The sequence below is a fragment of the Nyctibius grandis genome, chromosome 11 (assembly GCF_013368605.1).
Source record: "Nyctibius grandis isolate bNycGra1 chromosome 11, bNycGra1.pri, whole genome shotgun sequence".
In the NCBI taxonomy this organism is placed as follows: domain Eukaryota; kingdom Metazoa; phylum Chordata; class Aves; order Nyctibiiformes; family Nyctibiidae; genus Nyctibius; species Nyctibius grandis.
The window spans coordinates 8,261,983-8,281,834 of NC_090668.1; the positions used below are offsets into that span (position 1 = coordinate 8,261,983).

At 39.0% G+C, this 19,852-nt stretch overlaps 1 protein-coding gene across 9 annotated transcripts in view; it reads left to right on the forward strand.

Annotated features, from left to right (window-relative positions):
- The first annotated feature begins 3,645 nt into the window (after window positions 1–3,645).
- Window positions 3,646–19,852, forward strand: part of HERC1 (HECT and RLD domain containing E3 ubiquitin protein ligase family member 1) — a 101,909-nt gene continuing 85,702 nt past the window's right edge. For all 9 annotated transcript variants that reach the window (XM_068410945.1, XM_068410946.1, XM_068410951.1 and 6 more), the window contains exon 1: window positions 3,646–3,744. The gene's annotated coding sequence lies outside the window, so the exon portion shown is untranslated. The remainder of the gene's footprint in view (window positions 3,745–19,852) is intronic.

A 19,852-nucleotide genomic window follows, 5' to 3' on the forward strand; every position in this document is an offset into this window, starting at 1 on the left:
CAGGCACCAGGAGGGATTATTTCTGTTTTAAAAAAGAGGTGGGAGCTCAGAGCTAATGGAGGTAGTATCTACAGCCTTCTTTCCCTTGAAACCTGCATGATCGTATGGGCGTTCTCCTGGCCTCCCTCTATGCTCCTCCAAGATGGAGACTGTCTTTGAAATAGAAATTGAACATGAATATCCTGCACTCAGGGCATTACCTGCTGAACTCTAGAAATTTGTAGGATTTGAAAACTTCTGCTTATGCTTGCTGTGAAGGAGAGAGAGAGGATGAATGATGTTGCCCACTGAGGAGCTGTGATTCAGGTTTTCCTGGCCTATGTCTGGGGTTCTCCCATAAAACTCTCTTCAACTTTTTTTGTTCTTATTTCGCCCTGTTAATACGTACCTGCAGATGGCTGGAGGGGATCTTTCCTCTGATGCGTCCTCAGGGTGCTCAAAAGAGTTTCAGGAGCCTCTGCAGTTTCCAAAGGATGGAAGTGTTATGTTTTCATTTAATGATAGTTTGACTCAAATGAGGTGGCTGATTTCTAGTGACAGCCATAGGCGATCTCACAGCAAATGCAGATCTTGTTCCCCTTATTTATATCCTTATTTTTAGACCTACTGGTACTGCTGTAGACTAGGATGCTGTTGGCTTCATTTGGATTCTCAGGAATTTTGACAATACTTGCCTGTTTAGTACAAGGAGATGGACTAGGCCTCCTCATCCTGCATCACCTGCGATCCTGGGTTTTCTTGGAGTCGGGGAGATCCCAAGTGCCAGGTGGCTGTAAGTGCGGATAGTAGCTCAGGCCAGGTAGCCCCCAGTGAGTGGGGGCTCCAGCTCTAAAAGGGCCCTCCTGGACTCCCAGAGAAACTGGGGAAGTCACTTCTAGATGCTGTCTGAGACTTGCCAAAGATTGTGGTTAATATCAAATATTAACAGTTGCTATCTGATAAACAAGCTTAATGTGAGAATTCAAAAAGATAAATTGCAGTGGTCCTTTGGGGAACGTTGGCAGCTGCCTGTGGGCTGAAAACCTTAGAAAGGTTCAGTACACCAAACTGGATTTTCCCTTTTTTTGTTGTCCCTCTTACCCCCACCTTTAGTTGGCAGCGTGCTATTTTGCAGCAGTAATGGTTGGAGATTACGTTGCCAAGATTTTCAAGGTGTCTTAGAGAATTAGGTACTTTGATTACAACAGTCTGTATTATAGTCATCATGTATGTTTAAAAAGATATATATTCGAAAATGATAGGAAGATTTTAAATTTAGAACACTACTATTAATTTGCTTCCTTCATTCTTGTCATGTTCTTGGCACCTCCGGTCCCAGTCTGGAGAGTGGCTGCATAATGTCTCCAGTGTGACTTAGCTTCCGAAATCAGTGAGCCTCTGTGGAAACGGACAGATAGATCTGCCTGTAGCCAAATTCCAAGGTGGAAGTCCTAGACTCTCGGTATGGCAAGGTGATTGATGGCTGTGTCAGGACTTGAAAAACAAAACAAGAAAACCTTGCAGCTTTATGAACTTAATAGCTAAGTGTTCGTAACTTAAAGACATGAAACATTTGCAAACCCAAGAAATTCCTTGAGAATTGTACAACACTTGGTTGCTGGTGGAGCCTGCAAGCCATAAAAAACTGCAGTTAATGATAAGGTTTGTCTTCATGCTGCGGTTAACATAAGTATGTGGGTGTGGGGCATGTTGAAGAGTACTGCCTAGTGTGTCTGTTCTGCTTTCTGTTCTGTGGAATGGCAGATCTGCTGGACGTTTCTGAAGGTAATGTATTTTGATGTATCTGTTGAATTTTTAAAGTTTATTTCTTACACAGCATCCTTTAGCTGGCATATTTTAAATACTTAAAGAATGCTTTAAAATGTTTTTATAATTTACCCAGTTTTTGGTGATGTTTGGTCTGTGTTTTTTAGCCTTGGTGGGTCAAAAACTATTTTCAAAGCAAGACATTTGGGTTTTATTCTGCTGCAAAGAATTATGAATCCATGAATAGCCTTTTAGCAGGACAGAATAAAGAGCTGTGAGTAGCGGGGATCAGCCTCCGAAGCTGCTAGTGTCATTTGATCTAATTTTGGTTGGAACTTGTGTCATGAAGTGCAACAGCCCCTCCAGGGAGCTGAGCTCTACTGTTAGTAAGGCCCCTAATGCTTTATACCTCAGAAGAAACTATTAAGGGTATGTGCGTTGGGCTGAGAGGGGGGCTTATACCGAGGAGAGATGGAGTGAAGTTGGGCTGAGAAGGGGGCTTATACTGAGGAGAGGTGGAGTAAAGGTGGGCTGTAGGACAAGGACGTAAGGATGGGAACACTGGTCCATCGGTACTGTGTGTCTGAGGACAGGCAGCAGCAGATGCCTAGGGAAGAAAAGGCAAGAGCAAGCACATAGCAATGTGTCCTCAAATACTCTGGCCTTCAGTGGTCTGCGGGTCGAGGCCTTTTTCACCCAGAGGAGATGTCTTTGGTAATCTGTGATGGATTTTTTTCTTTCTTGTTTTTCTCCAGTCCCTTTTTGATCCCAGGTAAACGTTGGCTACATAGTGTCCTGCAGCAGGGTGTTCTATGGCTTAAGTATGTGTGTATGAAGAAAAAAATCTCTCTTTTGCTTGTTCTGACTTTGACATCTACTAGTTCCACTTGTTAGCCTCTAGCTTTTCTGTTGGGAGAGACTGTGGACAATTGTTCCCTGTTCACCTATTTCATGTCACTAATCTTTGTAAATTTCTGCTGTATTTCCTGCCTTAGACTGATGTCCCCAAAGGTATGCAGTTGTTCCTTGCACAGAAGTTTTCTCTTGTCAGTTTTCCCGTTTATTTAATGAAAGTCATTAACAATGTATACTAACTCAGTCATGGCATCCCTACCCTTGTATGGACCATAACCAATTGACGTGGGTATAACTGAAATTCCTCATTGTTTTGTTTCTTGCCAGTGTGGCCTCACGGATCTTACTTGGCATGTCATTGTTGCTGCCACCACCTTGGCCTGTAATTCAGTCTTGATAGTATACTTTTCCTATTTTAGACGCAGAATTTCTATCCCCAGTGACACTTTTACTTATTGTTGTTGTTACCCTGTTCATTTTGTTCAATCCAAAGCTTTCTTTTTCAGTATGCTCCTGCTCATCCACCAATGTGGCCTGTTTTGCCTTTTCTGCACACCTTCTATCCCTGCATACAGCATCCATTTCTCTTCCTTTCACTGACTTTCTGATACATCTGTTCAGTCAGTGTCTTCAGGTAGATTAGGTATTTAATTCCTGTACCCTGTTTTTTAGATTGCTTTTATGCAAGAACAGTTGTCTGCTCTTCCTCACACTAAAGAAAACAACCTGCAGCTGCAGGCCTCCCTGGGCTGAGGCGGGGTGCCGACGGCCCCTCTGTTCGGTGGTTGCTGTGCAACCTGTCCGGCCAGGGCGAGGCGACCCCGCGGCAGGGAGGCCTTCCTGCGCGGGCGGGGCCCTGCGGTGCCCTGCCCCGGCGGAGCTGGGCTGCCGGCCTGCGCGCCCCGCCGCCGCCGGCCCTGCTCACGGCTGCGCGCGGAGGCGGGAGCGGCGGGCGCCTCGCGAGACCCGCGCGGCAGCCCCGCGAGATCTCGCCGCCTCCCTCCCCCGCGCCGCCCGCGTCATGTTTTCTCTTTGACAAGCCGCTGCCGCAGGAAAGGACGCGGCTGCCGGCGGGGACTTGCCGCTTGCCCCAGCCTCGCGCAAGACCCGGACTAAGGTCTGCCGCCTCCCCGCCCCTGCCCGGTGAGCGCTCGGCTGCGGGGGGCTGACGAGCCCGGCCGCCGGTGGGAACAGGGGTGGGAGGCCTGAGCGAGCCGGGCGGGGGAGGGGGGTTCTCCTCAGCGCCGCTCCCCATCTCAGCAAGCGGCCGCCTGGCGGGGCGCGGCCGCGGGGGGGCAGCTGCGGCCCCGCCGCACCCCGGCACGGCCCCCCCGCCTCATCATGCGGGGGCGGCTGCACCCCCCGTGCCGCCGGCGGGCCTTTGCGGGGGGTGCAGGGAGGCGAGGCCGCAGCTCTAGCCGCGGGCGTCTGCGAAGGGGGGAAGGTGCAGGCGGGGATGAGAAAAAGGGGGAGTCAGGTGGGGCCGGTCAGATGTCTGTGCCCTGTTGCCGAGGGTGGGAGAACGACGGGCGTCCAGCAGCCCTTCTTCCTTTGTAGGGAGGGAGGAGGGGGCTTTTTGTGCCTCTTCAAAGCAGCATAAACTATACAAAATCTGCGTTGTGATTCGGCCGAGATCCTCGGAGCCTGTGCTTTTCCCCTTGAGCCTCATGAATGCGCTTGTAGCGTGGCCGTGCATTCTTCCCCTAAGTGGTAAATGCATCTCTGGCTGTGTGCATCCTAGGTGGATCTGGCTAGCGTCACAAAATTCTGTCTGAAATTTGTCATGTTGGCCTTTATCAACTGTGTGTATAACTGTAGGTGTTCCATGTATCTCCAGACCTGTCATCTGAATGGCATCATCTCCCCGTGGCTTATTTGCTATTTCTTATTTGCAGTACTGAAAAATTATATGTATACTTTTACTTAGAGCTGGTTTATTTTGTATTCTAAAGTGATGTCCTAGCAGGTGGTTGTTTGTGGTTTTTTTTTAACTGCATACAGTTAGTTTCTTTTAGAGGTTACTGTATGCAAGCTGCTCTTCACATTTTTCAGGAACAGAACCCTATTATTATGCGCTCTTCCTTTCACAATGTATGTACGAGAGGTTTATGTGCACCTGGTAAAACATCGTCTTCTGGTGTTTTAGATCTGTTCCTCTTGTCACATATCTAAGCTGATTGTTGCTTCATGGACTGTTTAATTTGCTGTAGCTGGGACCATGTGCTCTATATACAGGCATATGTATTACATACACAAATGAACATATGTATATAGATGCATACATATTGTGTCATGAGCTTCATCAGTTTTGTAGTTTAACAAAGTGTTCTATGCTGTTACTTCATAACAAAAACTCGAAGCTTTAAATTTACCCATACTGAATTTAATGCTCCTTTTTCGAGGCCCCATATAAACCACATCTTCTCCATTGCATAGGGATGTGGGACTGCGCAGGACTTGGATCTCAAGATTGAGTCTCGTATAATTATGAGGAAAAATATAGTAGACATTTAATCTGAAAAGGTAGATTGTATACCTGGTCAGCCTGCTACTGCTTCCCAATATTCTAAGAAGAATCTATTAATTTTGTATGAAAGATTAAAAGCCGTGCAATGTTTATGTGCTATAGAACAGAAGGACATTGCCAGTCTCCTGTATCCTCGCACTTACAAGGAATTTGTTAGGTGGCTTTATACCCAGTAGTTGTCTCTCAGAATGAAACCTCTTAGGGCTCCTTGTCTCCAAGTATAAACAAACCTGTATATGTTTGAGGCTTTCCTCTCTGCTCTTACGTTCTTATTTAAATGCATCGTGTATGTTTTGTACATTGTCTTAATATAAGGGTAACAATGTATTTGTGGCTGGAAGTATATAAGTTGAAGGGGGAGTGCGGGTGTTGAAATTTTTTTCTGCAAGCTGTGTAAAGGAGGTATTGATATCTAATTGTTAATTAAGAGTAATAGGGTTATAAAGTCTTTGACTTATTTTTGCTGAAAGACTGCTTGGCATAGTAAGAGTATGACACAGTATTTTTTTTATTCATTTAATCCTTGAAATGAAAGATAGTTTACCAGTGAAAGCTGGATATTAATTGATTGGGAAAGGATTTAAGTGGCCTGACTAAAAATCTCAGTTGTTTTTTGTCTTTAATTTACCAATTTCAGATAGCCATAATCCTTCTTTTTTGAGGAAAACAGTGCAGGGGTGCTCTGCATATTTTGGAGGGATGACTGGAGTGGGGCCATTTTACAGATGGGAAAAGCTACATGTGAAATTAGTCTTTGTATTTTGGTTGTAAACTTAGAAGTATATACATTTAAATACTTTTGTTTAAAACTCACTTTTAGTATTCCAGTCTTTCTGTCTGTTTTTAATGTAATTATTCTTGTAATTATCATGGGGTGGAGAAGCACTTTCATCCCCATTTTAGAAATAAGTAATGGAGACAAAAATTGTGTATTTTTCAGGAAGACTTGATGGAGCAGGCCTTTGAGCTCTGGTCATAGGTTGTTACGAAGTTGTTATTCTTTCAATACAACATTCTTCATTTAGATACTGTACAGATACTCAGTCTTCCTCTGTTTGTATAACTTGAAAGATTTTTATCTTGCCACTAGTATGTTTTAGTTAAATGTAGGGTGCGTTTGTCTGTGACTGATTTGACTTCGTGGTGTCAAAGTCATCTTAGTGAATTGTGAGTACTGTGTTGGTTATGTTTCTTTCTCATGATGGGCTCTCAGAAGTACTCAAACTCTGAAATTGGTGGCAGGTTTTCTTTTTTTCTGTCTCCCTGTAGTGGTTGGCACTCATATGGAACATTCAAATCTACTAGGTGTTTTCTCTTTAAAAATGTCTAACGTAGCCCTCAGAAAATGAAGCTCTGCTTTCCTAGGGCTGCTGAAGTAACTGGCAGGGTGCTGCAGCTGCTTACTGTGCTTCATAGTAACTTCATAGTAACCCTTGTAATTTCTGAAGATGAAAAAAAAAAAAAATAGCCTGGAACCCAGTGGCTATGGAATTTGCCAGTCAACAGCAAATGTAATTGTGGCCTGGGAATTGGCCGGGTATATTCTCTGGCCTTGACTGCCTGTTGTGATTGACCTGATGTCATCAAGCTAGCTGGGAGCTCAGGTGGCTCAAGCAATCATGTTCTCTGCTGGAAGTTGGAATTAATTTACTGTTTAACGAAGAGCCTACAGTCCTCCTTACTAGTAATAAAATTCTTTTGCTGTCAGCACTGCATAATACAGAAATTTCATCCTCAAAAATTTCCTTACAAATGCATGAATTTATATGACAAAAGCTTCTTTTTCGGTTAGTTATACTGGGAGTACTCTGAGTCAACAAATGGAAATGTTAACAGCAGGTTTATTCCTTGCTTATTTTGCATTTAAGTTGCATTGCAGTCTAGCTCTTGAGTACTTTTTTTTTACTTTCTGAAATAAGAAATTGCATATTAAAGCAAAAATGGGCTCAATTGTATTTTAAAGTAGAATTACCTACACCTTTTTCACTGTGTTCCAGAGACAGAAGTGATTCAAGAACTTGCTAAGAGGGCCATCAAATAGTTAGGTTGTAAGTCACCTCTGGAGGTCAAAGTCATAGAATCATAGAATGGTTTGGGTTGGAAGGGATCTTTAAAGGTCATCTAGTCCAACCACGCTGCTGTGGACAGGGACGTCTTCAACTAGATCAGGTTGCTCAAAGCCCTGTCCAACCTGACCTTGAATTCTTCCAATGATGGGGCATCCACAGCTTCTCTGGCAACCTGTTCCAGTGTCTCACCACCCTCATTATAAAAAAATTCTTAATATCCAATCTAAACCTACCCTTTGTCAGTTAAAAGCCATTACCCCTTGTTCTGTCACTACAAGCACTAATAACAAGTCTCTTTTCATCTTTCTTATTTGCCCCCTCTGCTTACATCAGAGCTAACTTGAAAGTTAAGTGAGATCACTGATCTGGTTGAATTTTGAATGTCCGTACATACACAGATTTTGCAGTCTCCTATCCATTGCTGACTTTCTCAATTTAAAATCGTGATTACTAGTAAATACATCTTAATTTTTCTAGTTTTTACAAGAAAATGTCTATTCTTGTGTCTCATGGTGGTTGGAGATATTACGACTACATGGTTAGTAGAAGTACAGGCGATCGTACCTTTGGGGGAGAGTGGTAGTGGTAAAACCTCAGCAGGGTTTTCAGCCCTTTCCCAATGCCAGATCAGGCACCTTTCTTCCCTCAAAATGTTGGAACGTATTTGATGCATGGGGATGTCTGCTTCTCAGCTCTTCTTTTTACCGACTGCTTTTGATAATTATGTGTGTGCACTGACTTCTACATTCTCAGCTTTTGTTTCAATATACTTTTATGCATCTGAAGAAGTAATGGATTGAATTGATTCCTGTAAATTTCTCTGCTCAATAGTAATAATAAACTTTTATGTCTCTTCTGCTTGGGTAGGTCTTGTACAGCACCCAAGGGTATAAGGGTTTATATTCACAAACCATGATTAGGTTTTTGTATCATTTTCTTTATAAACATAAGGTCAAAAGAGCAAATAGATTTAATTTCTTATCAACTCAAAAATAACTTTGTCCTCCTTTTGTCTGTCTCCCAAAAGATTTTTGGGAGTGACCAGTTATGACCAGCTCAAAGCACAGGGTTGTATTGGTTTCAGTAGTACACCTGATAGTGAATAAATAATCCTAAAGGAACCTAAAATCATGTAGGACGACTAAATTTGGAAGAATATCAGTAGAAGCCTCAGCATGGATTACCTGACAACTGTTATGAAGCTGTGTGGAATTTAATGTTTGGAAAGAAAAGTTGATAGTTGGCTGCAGAATTAATCTGAATTAGGATGTCAGTAATTTGGTTTCCATATGCTGAGCAGAAGGCTAATACAAGGAGGAAAGAGAGTGGACATTGTGACCACTAGAGACAGATGTTCACCTAAATCAATTAATGTTAGTGCGTATTTCATTGTAACCATTTTCTTGTGAGTGAAGAACAATCTGCTGTAGCTGCTGTTCTTGCTTGCTCTTTCTGGTTTAGTTCCTTTTGCTCATCATCTTGCTGTTTCAGATTTCTAGGAGACCGTGGCTTGTTTTTTCTGCATTGTCTTATTGTCCATTTCATATTATCTAGCATCTCTCCCTTTCTCCTTTTTTTCCTGCTTCTAATGTCTCTTTTTGTCTCTCTAGTTTAATCTCTGTTAATTTGCAGTAATTTCTCTGCAGTGGCAGTATTTTCTAAGTTACTGTTTCTTTTTTTCTTTCCCATGACTGTTCTGTATAGATTCCCATTCACCTCACATCTGTCACGACACTGTGTATAGACTAAATGTATTGGCCAAAAAGAACCTTTGAGGAACATTACCATGTACAGCGATCTATAGTGCTTTTTGGCGTAAAATACTGAACAAATAAATCTTTTAGGCAACATTATGTCCTGTTACCATTGGTTTAAACTGTCATGGTTTGCCCTGGCCATGAGTAATACGGAGCACCTTGCAGGTTTTGCATTGCTTGTAGGTTTTACATTGTTGGCCTATGACAAAGCAGGATTTTAATTAATTTTATATATTCCTGGTTTCTAAATTAACTTTTCAAGAAAAAGGCTGTAAATGTTGTTTGGAGCCCTGATATCTGCTGTTAAATCGTATATAGACAACCCTTCATCTATGAAAAAAGGAAAGCAAATCAAACAGTTTGCTTTTCTTTTAGTTGTGTTTTCAGGTTGTAAAACTTCAGTAAGGATTGCAAGAATTGCTGCATTCTAACAGTTGGTAGCATGTGAAGCATGATTCTTACTGGGAATTTGTGCCTCCTTTGTCAGAAGTATGAAGGACTGGAATGGTAAAAAGTTAAGGTAATATGTCATATTATGGAGTGTGAGGAACTGTTAGGAGTGGAATTCGGCAAAACCAGAGAACGGTCCTTCTGTTGCACAAATTCAAGGTACGTCTGTATCTTGAATTCCACATTCAGTTCTCGAGTCATACAGATGAACATACAGATATATACACTGATGCTACAGGTATGTCATTATATCAATATAGATGATCATGTAGCAATCAAGGAACTAGGAGAAAGGCAAAGGAATATGGTATGGATGATTAGAGGTGTGCAATGCTTCTGTGGAAAGACAGTTTTTGGTTTCACTTGATACTGCAGAGGAGAAATAAAATAACCACATTTTTTCTGTGTCATAGTTGTATTAAGAATTGGAAGAATATTGAGATAGTAATTTAGTAGACTTCAATACAAAATAAAGACTTTGATTTACTGGTAAGAATGTTACATTTATGTGAATTAACAAAATAATTTATAAGGATTCTAAATACTTATGCTACAAAACTAAAATGTTGCAACTTTGAAGAGATTCCACTTGTGTAATGGAATTGTAGTATTATCATCACAGCGAGGCAGTAAACAGAAACATATTGCATCAGGTTTTCAGTTATGTTTCAAGTTAACTGTTCCAGACCCGTGATCAGCTATGTGTACAGAACTTCTGCTTTCATAAGAACCTATCTAAAATAACACCCCAGTTTTTGAATAGTCTGTCTCACTTGCAGTGAATGATTTGAACTATATTCTTAATGAGCTGGTAGAATTACCTGATTATTCTGGTTGTGAAATCTTTTCTGAGTTTTGTGTAAGCCACAAAAAGCTTGATTTTTCTGGCCCATCCGCAGAAATCATTTCTCAGTGTTGCAAACAAAGATTTAACTACTCTTAGCAATATTAAGAGCTGTAGTGTGCCCTGGCTGCCATCTGCTTAAATATTACATTTTCTAATCCTTTTCAGAAACCACCCAGGTGACATCATGCTTAAACAGTTTACTCTAGGACCACTCATGTTGAAAATAGTAAATGAAACTGCTGTGAACTCCAGAAAGATCATTGTCAGTGAACACACGCTGAAGAATTTCGTCCTTTAGAAATACACAAATGTGCTTATTTGTTTTGCTAATTTGTTGAAGTTTTACTTTTCTTGCACTCGGTTTAGAAAACATCTTTACCTGTCCATTGGGGAAAGGTGGTATAACCTTACAGTGAGGCAGTAAATAGCATTCAGGCGTGTGAGTTTCACAACCTGTTCTTTGCGTGTTCTTTAGTTTTGGTGTTTCCTGCCTTTGATTTGTCTGTACAGACTTTCAGCATCTCATGTTATGAGCTTTTGTAATTAGGTTCCCATAAAATGAAATTAAATGTAGTCAGCATCTTACAAAGGTTGCTGAAATTGCTAATTGCAGAGAGGAGAGAGAGAGTGAGTGAGTGCTTGTGAGGTTTATTTTTCCTCTGAGAAAACTTCTGATTTTTAGGACATGTAATGTTTACAGCTTTATAGGTGCAGTTTTTTAAGGGCTTTGCAGAAAATAAAGCTTTCAGCTGCCTTTGTAGCAGTTCTAAGAATCTGAGCACTTAGCTTCTGTCAGAGTCGTCGTTTTTGTCTGTGCTTGATTCCTGCTGTAGTCAGACTAAACTAAAGAAAAATGTGGTAATATGTAGCTTCGTTAAATTCTGACCTTGTTAATATCTTCAGTGCTTGTGCTAGGGTCACTGATTTAAGAAAATATTTTCTTCATACTGACTGAAGATACTGTATCTCATTTTATGCCTATTGATTCTCAGATTGTGGTTCATCAAGTAGTGCTGTCTTCATGTTTACAGATTTCAGAAGCTTCTGGATCATACTTCAATGTTCTTTTTTCATTACATTTCTAATATATATTTTCACTTTTCCAGAAATTAATCCTGGTTTTGCTACAGGATATTATAACTTAACCCTAGTACTAAAGTGATTTTCTAGCTCTTCCCACATACCTTCTAGCTTTTGAGGTAGACTGTTGAAGCTGTTCTTAATCCTTTATACCTAATATGGTATTTATACAAGGAGTGAATAATCTTACATTTTATTCAGTTGGCACTGTAGGGAGAAATAAAATTCGCTGAGGTAGAATTTGGGTAGAATGTTAAATTTCATTCTTCTACTATTCTAAGAGTTGCTCAAATCTTTTTAGAATTACAAGTGATAATATCTATGGTTTTTCTCTCCAGAAGCATTGTACTGACTTACTGTTGAGTCATAATATTGCTTCCTACAACCCATGATTCTCTCCTCTTATTTCTCTGGCTGACATGCCATGCTTTTTCTGAACAGAAGGATATGACAGTGTTTTCCAAATCTTCAAGTAAGAAATTTATTTATCACAGCAATCTGTTGCTTAGATCTATATAGAGCATCTTCTCAGTAGATTAGATTTTTTAAAAATCTAAACCCTAGAAGGGAGTTTCCTGTTTACTTATATTAGGATAAATTTATCAGCTGCATGGAGGCAGTTCTTGGGTGACAAATTCAAATATCTCCCATAATTTCCAAGCTGATATGAAAAGGGAGACTCAGGAAATTCCTTCTGGCAAGTTGTGTATACATTCTGTTCAGGGCCAATCTTTCCTGCCAGGCTCAGAAAAGGGACCTTTATAACCTTATAAGCTTTGACCTTCAACCTCATGCTAGAGTCCTTTTTTAATTATTGTTATTCCTCCCCTTGGAATATAGGAATATTTGCTGCACTTTCCAAATTCTGAAGTCCTTTGACTGTGTTGAAGTTGGGAACTTCTCTTATTTTTGTAACATTTTGTAATGGTTTTTTCCCTTCTAGTGAGTTCTTATACTTGCATTTGAAGTTGATCAAAGCTGTCCCACTTACCTCAAAGTGAGAAGACCTAAAAACTTCTTGGTTTCCAGAAGCTGTAGTAAAAATCTGAAAAAAAAATTGTTCTTAGAGATTTGATAGTCTTCACATCTGAGCTAACCAAGTGGATTTGTGAGAACTCCTTAGTGTTTGCTTTTGTTCCCCTTCTAGAATAATCTACATTTTCCATAGATAATTTAGGAGGTGGTGGTTAAGTGGCTGGAAAACTTACTGTTACTTTCCAGTCCCATTTTACCTTTTGTATGGCACATTATATAAACACAAAAATATATTTTACTTCATTTTCCCTATGATTTCACTTTGATGTTAACTGTGAATGTTTTGAAAGAATTACTCCACTGTTGAAAATAAATAATTGTTATACAGAAGTTACTTGTGCTTCAGACACATACATTAAATACTGTAATATTTATAATATATACTATAAATACTGAAAAAATATAAAAAAAAAATACTGAAACATTTATAGTGGAATACCTATTTTGCTATATCTCCTAGTCCGTTTTACATCAGGGTGTTGCTCATGCATCCATGCAGTCAATGGCTTAGTATTGTATATATAAAATAAACAAGCTGGGATTAATTGCAAGATCAAGTTCTTCTTTCTGTTTCTGGGTGTTTAAGTTGCTATGGTGACAGAGTGAAGAAAGGAGCAATATTTGTAGTTTATCACTTCATAATTTATTTCCATTTCATGGAAATAACTTGTAAATTTATATGCATGTCCAGTCTCTTATTTAAGATGTAGGGATAGTTCTTATTTCCTTAGAAAATGTGCAGTTTTTCTCAGTAAAAGCATTTACTATTTGGCCTATTTCATTAGTGATATAAACTTAATCTTAATTGAAAGCTCATTTGTTCAGTATTGTATAGTATTTAATGATTACTTGCAACAAGCCTTTCACATTTTAATACATGGGATTTATTAGTTATTTTAGGCAAGCTTACATCTCAAAAATGAGCATTTTAAGTGACTCGTAAGAAGTAGATGGTGATTCCCAGCTGAATTAATTCCTATTTAAGAAAACCAAACTTTTTAATAACACTGAATATTTTAAATTCTTTAAAAATATTTGCTAGGCGACTAAAGACTACATTCTCTCCCTGAAATATGACAACTTTCCTCTTTTTCTCTATAATTTATCTCAGAAGGGAAAACCTTAAATGTAGTAATTATTATTAGTGTTTACTCTATCTTGCTGACAAACACTTGCAGGCTCTTCGTTTTGTGTTTGGTTTTTTTCCTAGATGCAGCAAACACTGCCTAAACCAAAACCTCTTTAAAACCGTCATGTTAGTAAATAGATGAACAGAAATATATGAAAAAAGGGAGAATTACATTTATGGTAAACTTAAATTCTCTCTGAGTGCTTGGCCGTATGGAAATGCATGCCAACCGTTTAATTATTGTAATTTCATAATGCTTAGAATTGCTCGTAAGTTGTTTTATTTTCATTTGAAGTGCAGGCTGTTATCTTCTTTTTTATGCTTACTAATTGTTGCAAGATGTGAAGACTTCATCCTGAGCTTAGAATTTGAGCAATAATAGCGTGAGGCAATTTGTGTATTTGGTGTTAGTTTGTTTACATGATGGGGAAACCCATGAACAGACCAGAAGAGGTAGCTGTTCTGTACTTCTGTCCTTGAAAACAGAGAATCTGAAACATAGGGGCTGATCATTCATTATGCAGTGAGATGTAGCTTTGGAAGGTGTAGGTTCATCTTTGGGTGAACCTTTGTCTGTGCTGCGGGTAAGTTCCATGTTTCTTAAAACGTTGAGAGCGCTCTCTTAAGTGTATTTTCTTTTGTTATTTAAATATTCTACTCTCATCTTAGCTCAGGAAAAAAAAAACCCACCCTTGATTATGTTCCTCTTGTTTTCACAGGTTTCATTTTAAAGTTCTTTTCTTCTCATTCACTTTCATATGATGTAAGAGAAAAAAACAGCAGTTAGTGTCCCAATTGAAGGGAAGGGTAGCTAACAGATTTGTTCTACAGCCTGCAAATATTCCAGTAGAGTATTGTATGAACCGGAGCCGTTTCTTCAGTTGAGTTGTGGAGTCTGCAGCACTGTCTGTGACTCACAGAGCTATTAAGCATTATTTTTCCCCCAACTTGAACAGTAGTTTCTAAGAGGGTGGTGGACAAACGCCTTTTCCTTCGTCTTCTGTTTGGCAGCAGTTCTTTCTTTTTGGAACTGCCAGTAGTATTGGTAGGTTTCTGAATCTTCCTCCTAGCACTTGTTAATGAAAACCACTTTCTTGGCAGGCATTAAGTTGGATAAGTAATACCCAAATTCTTTTGTCCAAATAGTGTTTGTAAGGAATGCAGTTGACCTTTGACCTTGCCCTGGGTTTTGCCGAGGTAGTCTTGTGCTGGTATCTTTGCTTTACTTTCTTTCATGCTGCTTCTTTACTCCTTGTGTAATAAAGTTTCATTGGCTACACTTGATTAGTGTTTCCACTTACTTAAATGTGTTCCTGAATTATTTTTTTTCTCGGAGTCAGCTCTTAGGCGGCAGTTTTCCAGATTGGTTTCTGACTTTGTAACAAAGAGCTTGGAATTCCGAGTTAGCAAACAAGCTCTGAAGGTAGTCTTAGTTACCTTCGGATTTGTTCTGCTGCAGCTCAAGTTGCTGCCACTGCTATTTTGAAAAAAATTCTACATCCAAGAGACTTGTTTTTTAGGGTTTGATATTTTCATTTTGTCCTAACTGTTCCCTAGAGTAAGCTTTTGAAATAGGTGTTAAATTTGGTAAGACTGTCTTGTAATCCTTGTTCAGCTATGGGTTTTAGGTCCATTTTAGTTGACTTACTGATCAGCAGCAGTAAAATCTATGTGGGCATTTACTCCCCCCAAATGGCTATTTGCCCAACAGGAACTGTGGTTCTAACAGATAGTGAGAATTTACAACACAACTTATTTGTCCTATCTACTTCATTTTTTTTTTTTTCTGAGGAGGAGGAGAAAATAAGGAATAAGGGAAGGAGAGCTGGGCTTTTGTGGTTCATGTTTTGTTGATGTGAATAGATTTTTCTCCACTTGGTGCTGGACAGATACATTCTTATATAAACCATCAAAACTTTCTCTAATAGTTCTAATTTAAAAACTTTGTTACGTATCTGGAAAATTATGCAATAGGTAATGTTCAAGGCATCATCTTGGTTAAATCCTCGTTTTTTTGTATCAGTGAGATCTGTTCACTCAGAAGATTTGGAGGTTTACTACACGTAAAATGTTGGCTAGTGATTTGACAGTCGGATAAGTTATTTTCAGGTTGCTGAAAGGAATATTTTCTCTAATTGGAGGCCCAAAATATGAAAATATGAACACATAACAAAATGTGATGGGGCTGTTTTTAAGGAGGAACAATTGTTGAGATTTCAGAAAGATCTTTAGGTTGCTTTTTTTTTTTTTTTGGTTAAAATAGAAATCCCAGAAAGTTCTGGGGACTTTGAATTTGGAACTTTGAATTCAAAGTGTTTTAATGCTCCAGTGTTTATATACTTTTATGAAGCTGTTGCTATACATTTAGACTGTTTTAGGTTTGTGCTGCTGCTGATGAAAGAGAAGTACTTCGTTTCTCCACTTCTTGTCACGTGTTTCTGCCTTCTCCCTTTGTGCTTAGTCTGGTGCTTGGCCATATGATCAGCTTGTTTAGAAACCTGGTGGGACTTGCACTGGCCCACACTGCGGAATTGGTACCTTCCACATTGGCAGCTGACCTTGTAGTGGTTAGATGTAGTAAAACATCAACGAGTATATTCACATGGTCTTTCAAAGTCAAATGTATTTTCTTTTTGCCTGCACTTAAAAAGAAATGAGATGTCGTTGCCCATGCCCGTGCTCCAAATCAATTATAAACCTTGTGTTTGTGGTCCTCTGGCAGTGAGCTGGAGGAAATAAACCCTACCTATAAACTGTGCTAGTCGTTGTCATCTAGTTTCTCGTTAACTACAGTGATACATAGTTGCTACACTTGTACTCCACAGACAGAGACAATTTAGTTTTGTATTCAGATAGCATTTTCAGGATTGTATCAAATTAGCTTGTTGCCATCAGTGTGTCTGGTTAAAGACTGCTACCTGTCAAGATGGAGCAACATATTTCTTTTGAAAGTTGCAGTAGGAGAGCAGGTCACTACTGAGAGCTCAGATGCAAGCTTCAGTCTCTATTTTTAGAGATGCATACAAGGGGAAGAGAAAAAATCTATTCGTTTTCAGGAAAAGGAACAGTATTTGCCCCTTTGAGGTACATGAGCAAATTTTGAAATTTCTGAATGAAGAATAGCTGGTGTAAGTATAACATAAAGCAAAGGAATGAGTCTTTATTCAGGGAACTTCTTAGTGTAGCTGGATCCCCATGTATTGCCTCCTGAGAAGGTGCTGACTTTGTCACTGAAGACCAGAGTTTGGAAGCTTGCATTAATTGGCCTTACAGTTGCAATTCAGATCAAACGGTAGTTAGCAAATACTTTCTTCCTGACAAATGAGAAAATGTTGCCTTTTCTTCGTGAACAAGGTCCTGGATGTAATAACACCTATCTGTGTTACTTGGAGGCTGAGCTGTTGGTGTGTTTTGTAGTGTGAGTAAACAGAAGGTGTGTCTAGTATGAAATGCAAAGAATGCTCGCTGCCTCTGAGTGGTAGTTAACAGTTGTGGCTCCAGTTTTTGTGTGATGGACACGTGAAAGGATTTTGTCAGCTGTAATACAACTGAAGTTACTTGGGCAAGGCTCACTGAGGCTCAAATAAGGCTTTTGGTGAAGGTGCTAATACATTTTAGAGAAAATTTGGCTGGAATAAAAGCAGGTGTTTAATAGCACAGAATGTGCTTTTTTTGGCAGATATATTGGCACAAGAGCTGTAGTATAGTTATCTGGGTTTTTTTGGTTTTTTTTTTATTTTTAATTTAAAGTGTGGAATGTCAAGTGTGAGGGAGAACAAAGTTGCATGACGTTATCCATTGCACTACAAGTGTTACAGCTGGAGTAAGCACTTCCTCTCCCTAGATGGCAGAGAGATTCCCTCCAACCCCCAGAGACTGTGTTTTAAATTAGATCAAATAGGGCTCAGATTACCAAAGAACACAAACCTCTCCTTCAGAATACTATATTGCTGCTTGGTGAAATTGTAATACATTAGAACTTGAAGGGTCAAAGAACAGAAACTGATCAGTCAGAACCTCTGTAACCCACGGTTAATGATTGTCAAACAGGAGTCAAACAAATCTGTTTTGTACAATAGGAGGGAAAGCATTTGTGGGTTACTTTAAACAGCACTTCTTTTAAAAAAGCAGTTTGAAAACACTCTTCCTTTGAAAAAGCCTCCGTGCATATTAAGGTATAAGTTAGCGTGACAAAATATACAGTTAGCATGAAGAATCCTCTTGAAGAAACTGGAGTTCTAAATGCTGCCGGCATTAAAATTAATAACTCAAGTGTCTCTTTGGGAGCAGAGTGTTCTTTTTATTTATTAATTTTTAAAAATTTTCTCAGACTTAGGCTTGGAAGAAACCTGGACTCAACTAGTTGTGATCAGTCTGCGTTCCTGTATGTGAGAATTTTTTCAAGTTCAGTGGGGTTTTTTTTGGAATTAGGGTTTTTTGGTCACGTTATCAATGCTTTTACTTTTGCAGTACTTGGATGTTGTATAAATGATAACTAAGAAATGTTGGTTTTAATGACTTCATTGTTATTTTGCATGCATGTAGTTCTTGTGGTTTATATTTTTGCTGTTGAGTTCAAAAGCTGTCTACTGAAAATGCTGTGTTTATGAGGGTTAAAATATTAAGTGAGGAAAACAAGAATAAAAAAAGTTATTGTATTGGAATACAGAAATTGAAGTCAGTGAAAAAGTATCCTAAATCCAATTGCAAAGCACTGAAATACTAAAACGCCTCTAGATTGCAAGTGAACAATAAAAATAGCGAGATATTTAAGTAGATAGTCTTTGAAATCTATGGGACACATATAAATATGAAATGATTAATGTACATTGCAGTTATGCTCTTCTGTAGATTTCTCCTACTCATGCAAGGGTTCTGGTCCAGAACTATGAATAGGATCTGGCAATGAAGCCCTCACTTCATTTTTAGGTAGCTGGAAATCCCAAAAGATAGTTATTCCAAAACCGTAGTGCATTCTTTTTTTTCAGTCTAAAGTGTTGACAGAACAGCCCGAAATTGCAAGATGAAAGGAAAAAAACGAGAAGAAATGGACTGAAAAGTTTTATGACACATGCTACAGTAAAATCTGTGAACTAGCTTGGATCCTGTAAACAGTATGACTGTATTAGCATGGTGCTGTGCTGGAGCTAATAAGCCCTGCTCAGAAGCTATCCTAATACAGGCTTTGCTTGTGTCTCAGCTGAGTCTCACATAGGCCAACACTTGTAGACCATGCAGACACTGGTGTCTGCAGCAGTTTGCCTTTGGGTGCTGGTGGCATACATTAATGGTTTTGGTCAGAATGATTTTTTGAAGAATACTAACATCTTCCATTTCTGAGCTCTAAACAATATGTTTATTGTATGTGTTATATGTAAAATATAATATAATATATATAATGTATGAGTATAGTGTATTTCCTTGTTTTTTGGTCTGTGGAGTTTCTTGTTATATGAGAGATGCGGACTGTTCAGCCAGAAAAGCTGCCCCATGAGGTTAACCTCCTTTATCCTTATAGAATAGCAGAACGTGAAAGCAGAGTCACCCGTTGCAGAATTCAATGCAGACATAAATCACCATAATGCTGAGATACGCTTATCAGTTATGCAGCTTTTTAGTTCTTCAGATCTAAATCTTAAATTACCCTGTCTGTTAAATAAATGCTGTTCATGTGTACTTTTAAAATAGTAATCAGGTAAACTGAAACTGTGGTTACTAACATTAAAATACAATTCTATAGTACTCAGAAGAAGTGAATTATGGTGAGATGTGTATTGTGACAAGAAATGCCATGCATTGCTGCATTTAGATGTAACAGTCTTCCCCCTTATATCCTCATCTGTCTGTGAGAGAACAGTCCCTAAGACAGCATTAGGCACTTTCTCAGTAAATTTAAAAATTAATTTACTTTGTGACTCTAAATATTGCAAAATTTCACTTTGTGTTCTTGCTGCAGATTACTTAGGATTTCTTTTTGTGATAGAAATATCCTCAGAGAATAGCCTGAAATAAATGTTTTCCTAGTAGAATGACAACCTGAGACTAGAAAAATTCTCTGTGTTGTATATCAGAATATATTGTACTCCATTTCAAAAGGGTTTGCTATTTCCATTAGGAACTCTTGGCAGAATTTAACTGGGAATAAACTTCTGAGTTTTTCAGTTTAAATTCATTTGTGATTGTTTCATACCCATTTGTTCTTATGCCCATATTCTTCTTTTGCTTATTTAGCCACTCCCACCCTCTTTTTTTTTTTCTCTGCTGTATTTATAAACCATATTTAATTTTATTTCATTTTTATTATGTATTTATTTACTTTGATTTGCTGTGCTGAAAAGCCACACTCCTAGTCTTACC